Source organism: Apis laboriosa, unplaced genomic scaffold (genome assembly GCF_014066325.1).
Source record: "Apis laboriosa isolate Shangri-la unplaced genomic scaffold, ASM1406632v1 scaffold53_cov140, whole genome shotgun sequence".
Taxonomy (NCBI): Eukaryota; Metazoa; Arthropoda; class Insecta; order Hymenoptera; family Apidae; genus Apis; species Apis laboriosa.
In genome coordinates, this window is record NW_025223656.1 from 726,107 (window position 1) to 742,499 (window position 16,393).

A 16,393-nucleotide genomic window follows, 5' to 3' on the forward strand; every position below is an offset into this window, starting at 1 on the left:
CACTTTAAAATGGCGTATTAAAAGATTTCCAATCTTATATAAAATTCTTGAATATATGCGCCACATAGTAGCAAAATCGAGTATTAATTTGTATCATGATTTTATCGATAGAGTGCAAATAGTTATTTATCATATCATAGATATATTATCACACGAGATATAGAATGGATTTGATAATGTTTATTGTCCTTTACCTTTAATTTCGATTATTTTATCGTTTTCAAGATTATTAATATATATAATGTATCATATAATATATAAAATTGTAATATTTAATATTAGTGGTAAATAAAATTGACATTCAATGTTAATTGCAGACTCAACATAGGCTCAAATAAGATATCCAATATTCAATGGAATTTTTGCTTTTATGTTCTGAAATATCGATCGCGTGAAAAATGTTTGATATCCTTTATAATTTAGATCGGAAAAATATATTTAAAAAAATTATATTTAATTCAATTATAAAAGTTAATAAAATTGTTTAAAAATTTTAAAAACAATTTTTTTGATACATCTCATAAATACATTCATGTATTAAATTATATTTATAAATATTTTGATTGCTATGAATAATAGATTAGATAATAAAAATAAAATCACAATAAAAATAATATCAATTTGTAAGATTTTTTTATAAAAATGGATTTAAATATAATGCTATTAAAGTTAAATTTATAATAATAAATTTATAATATTAATATATATATATTATTAGTATTATATTTAGTATAAATTTTTATACAACACAAATAATAAAACATTTCATGAAAATTTGATGATTTAAAAATGTAAAATATTTTCTTTCTGTTAATTTGTTGTATATGCTATTTTATCTATTATTTTACACATATAAGATCTATATATTGGATCAATTAAATCAATTTTCTAATATGGTTTTATATTATATATATATATATAATCCGATATTATCTTTCATATAATTATTAAAAATTATAGAATGTCCCAATGTTGTTTGATTTGACAAGCAAATTAATCAACATTCATTTCGAAAAAATTCATTCTAAAAATTCTTGAAAAATCTTTTAAGAATAATTTTGCCTTATTCGCATTTATTACTTTTTATTTTATTTTAAGAATTACTTAATTTATTTAACTTTGGCTAAAAAGTAGAAATAAAAGAAAAATAGATAATAGAATGAGACAGAATAATTCAAAAGTTTCGAATCAATCAAAACTTTCAAAATTTTAAAGATTTTCAAGGAATATGACTTTATAGATTAGCCATTTCCTTATCGATTTCAATGATTTTTAAATATATATAAATAATCGACATTTTTCAATAACTTCCTTTTGTAAAAATATCAGATTCTTAATTTTTAAAATATTTGCAAAAAATTTTTGCTATTATTACATTGAATTTCATTTATATATATATGTGATAATATATGATTTTGATTATATAAAATTTATAAATAAAGTTTCGAAAAGCTGTAATTGCTAGATATAAAATTTGATAAAGAAGAAGGAATTTAAAATTTTTGGATATTTATTAATTTCTGAGAAATTAATTTAAAAAGTTCAATATTATTGAATTTTGCCTATATACATATTATTAATACAAATATTTTTTTTGAAGTTATTATTATCAAATATTTAATAAACTATTTTGCTATTTACAAGTAAATTCTCAGTAAATAAAAATGTAAATTCTCAATAAATAAAATCTTCAGTTACTTTTATAAAAAATTGCAAATATTTGTCTTTAAATTCTAACCTAATACTCATTATGATTCTATTCGAAACACGTTTAAAATAATAATTAATAACAAATAAGAAATCACATCTATATATCAAATGCTTTTATTTGAAAATTAATTTTTTTCTTGACATTAGCATTTGTAAATCAAATACCTTTAATTTCATAACAATAAATGATCAAATTTTTGATTAGTAGATTAAATGAGATTTTCTATATTATAGATATTATAAATGAGATAGTCTATATTATATATATATATATATACATATATATAAGATCGATACAATCAATTATTCGATATTTGATTATTACAATGAAAATTATTGTATTAATAAGTGAATAGACAACATTCAATATATTAATAATATCTATATAATTGTAACTGTAACTTTTAATGAATAGTAAATAAGTTTCTTGGTTAGAAATTAAAATACCTGTTTTAAAATTTTGAATCTTTGATCCATTTTTTGTTTTTTATCATAATTTTATGTCAATAATTTAGAATTTTCGAAATTATAATTTTTTTTTTAATACTAAAACATAATAAAAATTTTTTCTTTAAAATTTCTTAAAAATTTCATTTATTTTAAATTATATTTATTATTATTTATTTTTATTCAATTTTTATTTTCATTTTTTCTCTTATAATATATTTTTCTTCTTATTTAAATACTCTTTTCAAAATAATAATTGATATTATTATTTTGATTTAATTATTTTATATTTTAAATTATTTAATTTCTTTTAAAAATTATATTATAATTATGTTAATAATATTATTATTAATATTGACATAATTGAATATGTTTATGTAAAATATTTATATAAATAAAAAAATAAAGGAGCTAAAAGTACAGAAATTTTATCAATTAAATATAATATTAATAATTAATAATTTTAATATTAATATTATTAATTATTAATATTAATAAATTTAATTTTATTATTTAGATATTTTAGATATTTTAGATAGATATTATTTTTAGATATTTTATATATTTTTATATATTATAAGCATTCTTTTAAATTTTTATTCTTTCAAATTTTTTATAAATAAAAATATTTAATTAAAATTAAATATTTAATCCAAAAAATATTTAATTAAAATTAAATATTTAATCCAAAAAATATTTAATTAACAGCAATAAATGTCTTATATTAAACAATATTAAATAAATAATACTTATAAAAATAATAAGAACAATAATAAGAAGATTATTAATTGGAACTTTAAAACAAATAATACTTATAAAAACAAAAATTTTTATTTTTTATTATTAATGAATTAGAATATCTGCTTTGTTCTGTATTGCATCTTTTTCTGTGCTGATCTTTTATCATTTGATTTGGAATTATTTCTAAAATTCCATTGACTTCTTTTAATAACTTTTTCAAAAAATTTTTTAGCCGGCATCTGTTAAAAGAAATTAATGATAATTTTAAATTTTAATTTATATTAGCACATATATATAATACACATATATATTTTACATAATTATAATTAAAATAATTTATCTACAAAATTTAATCTCATTTATTATCTTTACGTACTTTTTTTTTTAAATTTAAATTTATTATACAACATTTTATATATATATTACATATAAAGGTTGTTTCATTTGTTCTACAAAAGAATTTTTTAATAAAATACAAACAAGTTTTGTTTATATCATGTTTAATAGAATATATGTCTATATATTTTAAATATTATAAAGTCTGAGAAAATTTTTGAATGTATTGCTTACCTGAAGATTAATAAGATTATATATATATATATATATAATATATTATATAATAATAATAAGATTATTATTATAATCAATAATATCAATATTATTTAGATTGATGCCACATTTTTTCATTTTAGTATAGAATCCAAACGGTAATTTTTCTAAACATTTTAATTTCATAATATACATTTTGTTACAAAAATGCTTTGTTAAGTGATTATGTATTCTGAATGTTATTTTGTAATTAATACATTTGAATGGCCTAGGATTGCTGATGGTTGCAACTCCAAATGTAAAAATCACATTAATCTATAACAGAACAATACAATCATATAATCAAATAAATTAAAATAAAAATTTAAAATTTAAAATATAATTAACAAAAGTTACATAATAAAAATTAACTGGGAATCTGATTTTGTTCATTTTTCTCTATTAATCCTTTGCAGTTGAAAAATTTTTTAAATTTTGTTATTAAAAGAATAATAAAAGCTTTTAAAACTTATATGAAAATAAATCTTATATTTTATATTAAGAAAAATATGAGTATTACTTAAATTTTAATTTTTTAATATTAATATTTTAAAAAACATTTTTAAAAATAAAATATGAGTTGCAATTTCACAGGAAAAATATTTTGAAATATGGAGAATAATTATATAAAATATATCATTAATAAAATTTCTAATAATTTTAAAAAAATTTTACAATTTCTAAAAAATTTCTATAAAATCCTTGTTTGTCTATAAATAATATCTTGTATGTCTATAAATAATAAAAAATAATAAATAATAGAAAAATATATTTATTACAATTTTTTAATTTTGAATCTTTATTCGAATTTTTATATGAATTAATTAATAGATAGAATCATTTCTTAAGGATATCAGTGTAAAGAATTAATAATAATAAATTAAATAAGATTATTAAACTGTTTAATAATTAATATAAAAAAAAAATAATGTTCAGATAAAAAATGATTATCTTATTATGGCGAGAAGCAGATCTTTCACGTTTAATTAAATGACATTTATGACATTCGAAAAGAGATAGAATAAATTTCACATTTAAATAGTTTCTCGAAGTAATGAATGTTGATTACAACTGACTAGGTTTGCTGAGCACCTTGTTATAAATTCCATACATATTTCTTCCATCTTTAGTTACACTACACATAATTATATTCAGTAAATTCAGGTTTTTCATTTTATATAAAATTTTTTCAAATTATATAAATATTATTATTGAAGATATCAAAGAAACTATGAATGAATTGGAATGTCTTTGTGCAATTAATTAGTAGCAATATTTTAAAATTACACATAGAATTTTAAATTTTTATATACTTTTGCATATTTTTTACTACTTTATATTAAAATATTTTTCATATTTGCATTAAAAATATGTATAATATATATAAAAAGTATGTATAAAAATACTGTATAATAAAATATTAATTATAAGAAAAAATATAAATATAAGAAAAATAAAACAATTATAATAATTAGAGACAATTAATTTTTAAAAATAAATTATTCAATTTTTTTATTAAAAAATTTTATTAAAAAATTATAATATTATTAATTAATCGGATTTTAAAAGATAAAATTATTACTTTTATTTCATATTTTCATATTATTTATATTTTTGTGAAAATACTTTTATATCAAAAAAAAAAAAAAATATGAAAATGATTTTCTTTTGTCGAAAATTTCACAAAATGAAACGCTTTTATAAAGTTTTTGAAAACAATTTTTTTAAATTAAAACTTCCTTTACAACAAAAAATTGCTATAGTTGATTTTTTATCATCATTTCATTACACTAGAAGAATTTTATTACCATTAAAACCATTTCGACAATATGCAATTATATAATCGAACTATGTAAATAATTTTTAAACTATATATGTATATTGAATCTTTATTTTAAAAATTAATTTTTTTAATGCAAAATAAGACAAAAATCAAGAATAAAATGATTGCATTTTCGGTTTTATTTTTTAATTATAATTGATAATTATATATGATTATATATACGAACACTATACATTTTTAGTGTAGTTAGTTATTTTGTACTTATACGTATTTAATAAATGAATTATTCATATATATGTGTGTATATTTAAAAACGAGTATTACCTTTTTATTGTCTTATTATTTCTAAATATCGTCATTTGCAAATTGATGTACTGTCTTGTTAACTATAAAAACATATATATTAGATAAATATATAAATTAAAACATACATTTTTGCATATGGCAAATTTTGTATATAATTTTATTTTGAAATTTTCGAAAATGAATGAAATTTTTTTTTTTTAATATAGAAATATCTTGGAGAAAAATCAGCATGGCATGGTAAAAGTAAAGGATCACACAAAGTATCCAAGTATAAATAATCCAATAATAATCCAAGAAAATCGATATATTTTCGTGATTCTTTAATTTTTATGTACAGAAATGAATTTATTTTTTTTCAATATTCAATTTGAAGAAAAAAATTAAAGTAAATCAATGGTTTCTTTTATAATATTTTACATATTTTTTTTCATAAATATGAAAACTTTTAGTATTTTAAGAAAGGTTTCAATTACAAAATTAAAATAAAAAATTAAATGTATTGATAATAATTTTAATATATTTTTCTCAAGCTTAAAAAATATTTTAATCATAAGAAAATTTGTCAAATATGATTCAAAATAAACAAATATGATTCAAAATAAACAAAGTTGAATTTCTTATTGTTTTTCCTTATTTTTTTGTTTCTAATAATTAAAATCAATTAATATCTTTTAATTATTGAAATGAAAAAAAATTATAAAAATTATAAAAAATTATAAAATTCCAATTATTTTATTATTAAAAAATTATATTTTCAAAAAAAGTTATATTTTAAATGACAAAAAATAATAATTTTTAAAATTATTAATAAAATCAATATAACAGATATCCTTTCTTTTCTATAATAATGATATTATATTTATATTGATAATACATTTATAATAATAATATTTATAATAATCTGGCTAATTTTTTTGAATTTTTTATTAAAATATAAAATAAGAATTGCAATATGAATATTAAAAAATCATGAATATTGATATTATTAATATCTTTTAATTATTGAAGTTATAATTGATAATTTGGATTAAAATTGAATATTTTTACCTAATTTTAGGCATATTTAATTTTGATTTTTATCCTTCATTTTATGCAATAAATATTATTGATGATCTTTATTATATAATCTATATACAAAAACAGAATAACTTAATCTAAATTGTTATAGAATTAATGTTTGAATAATTTATTTTAAACAATTAAATAAAATCCTAAATATGACATACCTGACATAATTAGATGCAAGCCCATTTAATGATTGCAAAAAACCATTATCACCAAAGTTTGTGATTTAGCGGTTTTCTTATGTAATAAACAAATAATTTGAAACTCATCATGAGAAATTTAATCATGAGAATTTATAATATCTTATTCTAATATATATCTTATTCTAATATATTCTATTATTCTAGGTATTATTATTCTAAGTATTTTTTTCCATAAAAGGAGCATAATAGACAAAAATATATTAACATAATAGACAATAATATTTCTTTATCTTTTTTTTAATATACATATAGACTTCATTGCTTTCCAAATCTTCTTCTTGATTCTTCTCGCTTTTTCTTGTGTATCGTTATCCAAACCACTGTCCGAATTAATTGGTGTAGTTTCGCTTTTTCCACGCAATCTATATAATTAATCAATCTATACCTTGAATTATAATCAACGTCTAATGGCGCTTTTTTATATATTTTCCAATTCAAGTACATGAATATGGAATGGAAATGGAATAGAAATTGGTGGTTTGGATATCATGCTACCTAAATGAAAACCTGATCTGACGATTATCGAAGCAGTCTCGGAAGTAATGCATTTATTGCTTACGATCTCTTCATCTGTTTGAGAATTTATTGATTGTGATTTGATTTTCATCGTCTTACTTTCACTAGTATTATTCAATATTTTAATTTCTCCGCCGAACATTTGTAATGAATTTATTTGTGGATACAGTTCCTCGAGAGATTGTAACGTAGTCGGTACAAATTCTGATCTGTGCTTCTTCACGGACGATATATACGTGTCAATTAGTCTCATATTGCATAAAAGAGAATCAAAAGAAGGGAAAGGCTGTAAATTGTAATAATCGGAAGACTTTGAATTTAAATCGGATTCTCCTTTCTCGATTTCCAATTGATATTTTCTTCTACTATTCCAATAATATTTACGATGGATATTGAGAATATCGATACTCGAATGCGGTACATCAAAAGAGGAATAATAATAATTTTCATTCTCAGCTTTATTTTTCTGACACGAATTTTCAATAAAAGATTTTTGATTATAGAACCATATTTTGATTCGTTAGGACAAATTTTGTATTGTTGAACGAAACTCTCACTATAACATCGTTTCCTCAAAGATTCTTTTGCAGAAGAGAGATTCAACAGTTGATCGATGAATTGCTTTATTCCCATGAAACTTTGTTGTCTTTGGATCAATTTGTATAATCGTGGATCCATTGTATCGATGATTACATGATTGTTCATGATAATTTTATCAATGTGCTTTTGTACTTGATACTTCGAATTTGATTTTGACACAACAATAACTATCATCGAGGAAAAACTATTCGTAAAAGTAAAGGAGAGACTTTTTTGCTTTTTTTGATAAGTATTTATTACATAAAATTTGTCCTTAACTTTTTTATATACCCTGTATGCATATGTATATATGTATATTATCGATTTAATTTCGCACACGTGCTACGAAATATTAAAATTCTATCAAATTGAATATTTGAAAAAAAAATATTTCTTCATAATGTATATTATTATGTTCAAAAGAATTAAAAAATTTGAGATTACAAAATAAATTTTAATCAAATATTTTAATCAAAATATTATCATGATACTAGCATTATGATAAGCATTATGAAATAAGAAATCATTTTTATTTTTTCGTTTTATTTTTTTATTTTTTCTTTTCATTGATGTCTTTGAAATGAAGAAATATGAATAATAAAATAATATAATTATATATAAAATAATAATATAAATATATAAATATATATATATATATATATAGTAATAAAATATGAATATCTCGTGAATTTCACATTTTTCGTGAATACAAAGCATAAATTGTAAATTTATGATTTCTCAAAAATCTTTTTCCTTTCCAAAATTTCTTTCAAATGATGAGACAAGTTCAGAAATCTGATACGATTTCGAATAAAATTCTCGATTCGACATTCTTATATTTTCATATACATTATATTCAATACATTTTTATTAATTTTTTTAGATAATTTTTATGATAAGATAATTCTGTGATATAATTAAGCTTGTCATCTTTTTAATTTTGGTTCGGAAATTTCAGATTTCATAAATCTCTTTCAGATTTTGATTTCTTTATAAATATTTTTAAATTGATAGAAAATGTTTTTTAATTTCTTATTTAATTATAAACATTTAAGTTTTGTCAATTCTTAATAAATGACTTAATAAATTTTAAATTATCTTAATTAATTGTAAAATAATAATATATTAAAATAATAATAATATATTATCATTTACAAAAAAATTAAAAAATTTTATTTTTATCATTTCTTTTATTTTTTTTATTATTTAAAATTTTCTGTAATAAATTCTGTATTAAAGTTTTAAAATATTTTGTTCTTATAAGTTAATCTTGTTATTATAAATGAAATTCAAATAATATGATATTTTCCTTTTTTTATCGAATTTTTATTATTTATATATAAGATCTCCAGATGATAATTCATGAATTTCTGAATTTAAAATAGGATAAGCTAACAATCCTGATGTAGCAATATGATATATGTAAAGTAGAAAAAGAGAATTTTCAATCCATTATTTATATATCTATATAAATAAATTACATTTCAATAAAAGTAATATTTATAATTTTCAAAATTTTGATTTTTTTGACTTACGTTTATTAGGATTTAGGATTTTTTTTCTTTATTTGACGAATACTATCTATTCTAAAGTTAGTAAATTATCAATTAACATCAAGATATATATTCAAAAGTTATTTAAATGATTCATTCATAATGTTTATCTATTCTAAACTTATCTTAAATTTTTGTACAAATTAAATACATAATTATTCACAAATAATCCGCATACATTGTTTATAGATAATTTGCAAAATATAATGGAAGATAAAATATAAATTCGATAAGTATTTCATCTTTCATTGAAATAAAAAAAAGACAATATCTGAAAATAACGAAGGATATAAACGAGTAAATTAATCTCTTGTAACTATATATTTTAAAATTATAATTAATCTTATAGAAATAGGAATTGCTGCACCAAAGTTAGTATCTTTTCTTTCTATTTTAGAATCAACTTTTTATAAATTTCTAAATTATTTTTAGATATCCTCATGAAATTCCTAAATTCAGAGCTAATTTCAATTCCTAAATCTAATTCTCTAAAAAGATTATTTTTATACTGAGTATAAGTTTTAACTAAAAATCCATATTTCCACGTTTAATAGTTTTTTGTTTTTTTTTTTTTATAAATTGAGAAACAGATATATTTTATAGTTCACAATAACCTTATTCAGATATACGGCTAAAAATTTAAATATGGATATTATCTACAAATAATGTATTATTTATACATTTTCTCTCAACATTCAAATAATATTAAAAATTAGATATACTGTCAACAAATGATATTTCTCAGTCTGAATGAAGCTTAATTTTATTCTATATTTATATTCATTTCATCAAGATTGCAATAAAATTATACAAATTTTGATCAAGTTAATTGTTAAATCGTTATTCTCGATAAGAAATATTTTATATATTATAAATATTATAATATATAATATTATATATTATAAATATTTCTTATAAATAAATATTTTATATATTAATTTATATATTTATATTAATAAATTATATAGTTATTATTGTTACATTTAATATGAATAATTATCCATGAAACAAGAAAAAAATTTCATTTTGATCAGTACATGTTTTCCTTGCGAATCGAGATATTGTGGTCAGTGGGATTTATCTTTAGCGACGTTTTTTGCTATGATACTAATCCAATGCTATGAAATATCTGATAATTTTGGAGTGCTATTTATATGTAGTAACAAACGATCTTGTGAAGTCAAGAAGAAAATGAAACTAGGCAAAACGCAAGTCAATTTATGCTTTCTTTAGAATTGTTTTGCGGAGAACATATTGCGATAAAAATGATGATATATTTATTTTCTATCGTGTAATTATTTTACTTATACGAAAAAAAAAAAATGCTTTGATGCATAAATATAAGTTATATTATATATAAAGTTATTCAACCAATTTTTTAATTATGAATTATTTATTCGAATTCTTTTCGCAGAACAATGAGAGACAAAATTCTTCAAACACTTTATGGTACATTTATATTGGCTAGAGATGTTTGCAAACTTTTTTACAACTATAGAAACTATTTAACTTTTAGCTTTTTAAATAGCTTGTTAACTTTTTTAGCTTTTTTTTTCACGAGCTTTGTGAACAAAAACAGTTCTAATCAATATAAATGCAGTATTCAGATTCGTTGAATCGTATGCAACGTCCACACTGCTATTTGCGATTGCTGTGCCAGCAGTATGGATTCTTGAATTGCGAACAGTTTATAGCAAAATTGGATAAATATCAAAAAGCCTTTAATGATTTTTTAATATGTTGTTAAAATCATCACAGTAAATAGTGTTGTGATAACAATTTATTTAACAATTTAGTAAGCATTAAAAAGTTATTAACAAAAACAATTTAGTATAGGATAAAATTACAATATTAATTAATATAAGCGGGAAGTTAAATCTCAGAAATTCTAAAATTCTTCTTAGAAATTTTTTAGATTATTAACATTCGAAATATTTATGCTGCACTTTCTATATTTTCTATTTTTATTTGTATTCAATTACAAAATTACAATGATCGAAGTTATAATGACAGCATACTTTAATTAGTATCTATTATCATAACTTTGATTATTATAACTTCGATTCTTTAAAGAATATTTTATATCTTATTTTTGACATTATTTTATTATAATATTAATAAAAATTTACTATTATATACATTTAGTAAAAAGTATCAATTCAATAATAATGTTTACTATTCCTAATAAATATAGTTACTAATACAATGCAAATAGATTTCTTATTTCTTCAAATATATACATAAATTAGTAAATATTATCAATTACTTTAAAGTAATATATATAATAAATATAAAATAAATCCATTAAAATAATATTTTTAAAGTTACTAGTTAATAACATTCTTTTTTGATTCTCTTTTGAAGATTTGAAGATTTTATTGTTATATCAAGATTAAAATAATAATATTATCAATATCATCAAAATCTCATGTATATGTATATATGTATATAATATACTTGGAAAGAATAAAAAAAAATAAAATCTATATAATTTTCATCATATTTTGATTCAGAAATTTTCTTTTTTTTATTAAAAAAGAAATTTATTTAATACTAAAAGTTTTAATCAAATATGATCATATATGTATTATGTATAATATATTATGTATAATATTACGTATAATAATTAAAAAATTAATAAATTACCAAAAATAAATCTACATTTCAATTGAACAGTTTACAATAAATAAAGAACAGATCTATTTATAACATTTTTAGAATAAAAAAAATATAACAACTTTAAATAAAAAATTGTAATAATTAATAATTGTTGTAAATAGTAATTATTGAATTAATAAGTTTTAATTTAATTTAAATTTTTGGCAAATTTTTTAAATTTTGAATTGTTTTCGATTTGTAATTATAAAAAAATATAAAAAAATGTTAATCAATAATATATATTAAAACATATGTAATTTATTAATTTATTGTTTATTAATTTATTAATCAAATATATCGTTTTCTATTAGATATAAAAAAGAGACAAATCTGAGATTATGATTTTACACAAAACATAATTTGCATTTTTAATGTATAAAATCATCCAAAGTCAATATATCAATTGTTCGTTTTTTATCGTTTTTTATATTATGCTTTAGTAATAATTCAAAAAAATGTTAAAAATAGATCTGCTCTTTTCGAGCAGTTACAGAGATTCAATTACATAAAGAATTTAGAAGAAAAAATTATATAATAACCAATTTATGATCGTAATAATAAACAGCTCATAAATTAATTTATTTTGTATATGATACGAAGTGTTTCGAATTTTGATATTGTATTTCGAATATTGTACATGATAATATCATATGATTTTTGGATTGGAAAGTATATTGTATTGTATATTCTCCTGTGATCTATATCACGAAACATCTCCACACAATCTAGTATGCTGTCTTTATTCAGGGGTAACAACCCTTACTGTCTATGAAGCATGCGCTTTACCACTCAGTTCCCTTGGGATACCTTCGGTGAGCCTAAATTCCTAATAAGTTACCGCCTATTCCTTTTCTTCCCTCAAAGACATCCTTAAAAGAATTCATTTCATCTTCTTAAAACACAGATTATATAAATATGGAAATCTTTGATTATCTTAAAGCAATTATTCACAAAAATCGATTGACAATAATAAAGAAACAAAAAAATAGTAACTATGATACAATTATAAAAAAGAATAACATATTAATTTTAATTGTATTTATTCATTAATATTTGGTGCTGAATTTTAGTGGAATATATTAGTATAAATATTATATTAGTATAAATAAATTAGTATAAATATATATGTATCAAGTAAGTATTTATAATTAGCTAATCGGATATTAATAATTGAAATGTTTATAAAGTGATTTTTCATTTCAATTTAAAATATTGATTGATTCGAATGTTTTTTTGTTATAAGAGTTTAAAAATGTTTTATTATTGAAAAATGCGATGAATAAATAAATAAAAAAATTATTTAATAATATTTTATATCTATATCTTTAAAATATTCAAAGTAAATCTAATTATTGAATATAATATTATCTTGATATCTTCATTTTAAAAATTTTTATATTTAATATGTTACGTATCAAATAATTATTTTAAAAATATACATTTTTAAAAAATTTTAGATAATTATTATTAATATATAAATATATTTCTTTTATTCAAATTTGTTATATTTAATCACTAGAAGAATTGAAACAAAAAAATGAAATATTTATAAAACATTTTTGACTATGATATACTTTATCATTGTTTCTATAAAAAATATTAATATTTCTGGAAATCAATTAATAATGTAATATATAAATAAAATAATAATAAAATAATATACAATAATATAATATGGTTTTATAATTTAAAAGAAAAAGTATATATCATATAATTTATTATATGAATTATTAATTTTAATAATTTATTAATTTATTTTAATTTTTTAAATTTATCTATTATTAATATTTATTATCTATTATTAATATTCTATTATTAATATTTATTAACAATGACTAATATTTATTAACAATGAAAAAATTGAATGTTTAAATAGCAATGTTTAACAATAAGAAATAAACAAAAAGTCTAATAATATCAATCTAAATCTAATGAATAAAATATCTAGTAATAATAAATATAAAATATTTAATAATAATAAATATAAAATAATAAATATAAAATTGAAGACTAATCATAAAAATTATTAATGTATTTTTTACATAAATTACAAAAATATTTTATTTGAAATCTTATGATAAAAAAATAACAAAAAGAGAAAATAACAAAAAAGAATTTGTCAATATTTATATATATATCATATATATATTATATTATATTTATAATCTTCTTCATATCTAGTTCTAGTTAATAATCAAAAATAAAAACCTAAAATATAGACTATATATATATTTTATTATACATATTTTTGTATATACCATTTCAATTGACTAAATAATTTATTTTTGTAAAATTCAACGATTTGATTGTACAACGTGAGCCAAGAGTTATTTAGAAAGAACCTCTGTCAAGCTTGTTATCCTGTGAAATAGGCGCGCAATTCAGCGTCACTTTACTCATCGAGAATATTCCATCTCCACAGGAGATCCCGTGGGAATCAAAAGGATTATTGTTATTAGTATAGCACTTCGAATCTTTTTCTAACCGCCTGATACGATAGTTCCCAATTTTCAGATAAATTAGTAGTTTTTCTAATAAATTATTTGATTAATATCTGATAAATCAGGAAATTCTTAATCTAAATAGAGGTATTTTCTAAATAACATGGGTACCTGAGTAAATTATATAAGATGCGAAATAAGATTTAAAAAAGAATGGAATTGATTAGAAATCTTTTAATATTCAGAAATGATTCTAAATAAAAGATGAATGAAAGAAATCCATTGATTTCTAATTTTGTCTTCTTCATTAAATTATCCTTCGACATTCTTGTCTTTCAATAATTATGTTGATCTGTTGCGTCAAAAGCATTTTCACCAGTCTCAGTTTATCTCGTTATAAACAGGAAGACATGAGCAAGTGGAATATCTGAAATCTATCGGTATTGTCATATTGTTCTGTATCGATAAAATAGAAACCTATCGATAAAATAGAATCGATACAATATATAGATGTCAATTAAATATAGAAGTAGATCAATCATTTTCGTCTAAATTCTTGAAGTTTAATGTTCCATTACCATTTTTGTGTCATTTGTATTGTTACTAACAAAATACAGAATTGGCGGGATTTTGGGTATTCATTTTCATAGAAATTATAAATACTGTAGTGAATCAAATAAATAATACATATTTTAAAATAAAAATGAAATAATCAATTATCTAAAATAAATAATCTAAAATTGTCTAAAATTTAACGTGATAGCAGAAAGAGAAATTTATATTAGTGAAATTTCTTGAATTTTTTAATAATAATTATTGTTGATAGTAATTATTCGAAATAGAAAAATCTTCAACAATTTTGATGATTTTTGAATATGTTACAGAAATCAATATTTTAAAAAACTTTTTTCTTTATATTTACCATCGTTCAATTTTAGTTTTCGAGATATGAAAATTTGAAAAAAAAAATTGTTACTTACTTATTATAGGATTTCTTTTATATATATATAAATAAGTCTAATTTTCCTTTTCCTCGACGCATTTTTTTCATTATTTGTAATCACTATAATCTGCTAATATTATTTTTATATAAGATCTTTGGATTTTTCCTAATATTACTTAACATCGTTCACTTTTATACAAATGATCAGATTTTTATATTTCACATTTATATTCAATACTTAACGATAGTTATTGCGAACATAGTTATATCTGAAAGTCATTCAATATATAGTAATATCTACATATGCATTTTTCAATGTACAGTTTTTTATTAGTATAAAATATTAATATAAAAGCTTTTTATTAATATCTTGAAAACCAATAAATTTCGGAAACTTTTATATTTGATTCTTCTCTTCTCTTCTTCAAATATCGTGATTTGCATACTATATAGAATTGCATACTATAGTTTAAATAACATATTTATATTTTTCATGTTTCTAAAAAGAAAAATTAATTAATTTTTGTATTTTTTGAGATTTTAAATTTTAATTACTTATTTTTAAAAGAAAACTAGAATTTTTCTTTTAAAAATAATTTTTTGAATTTTTTTAATAATAATTTATCATTTTTTTGAATATTTATTTATTGAAAAAGATAGTAACATGTTAAAAAAATCATTGCGAATATTATTTAAGAAATTATCAAAAAGAATTCTAATAGTATTCTATTTAACAATCAGTATTTTTTGTATTTATTATCATTATAATTTCATTCTCTCGATAAGACTTGCGTGATAATCATTTTTTTGCGTCGAATAGTGGCTGTTTGCACATAAATATATATTGTATTTAGTTCTTA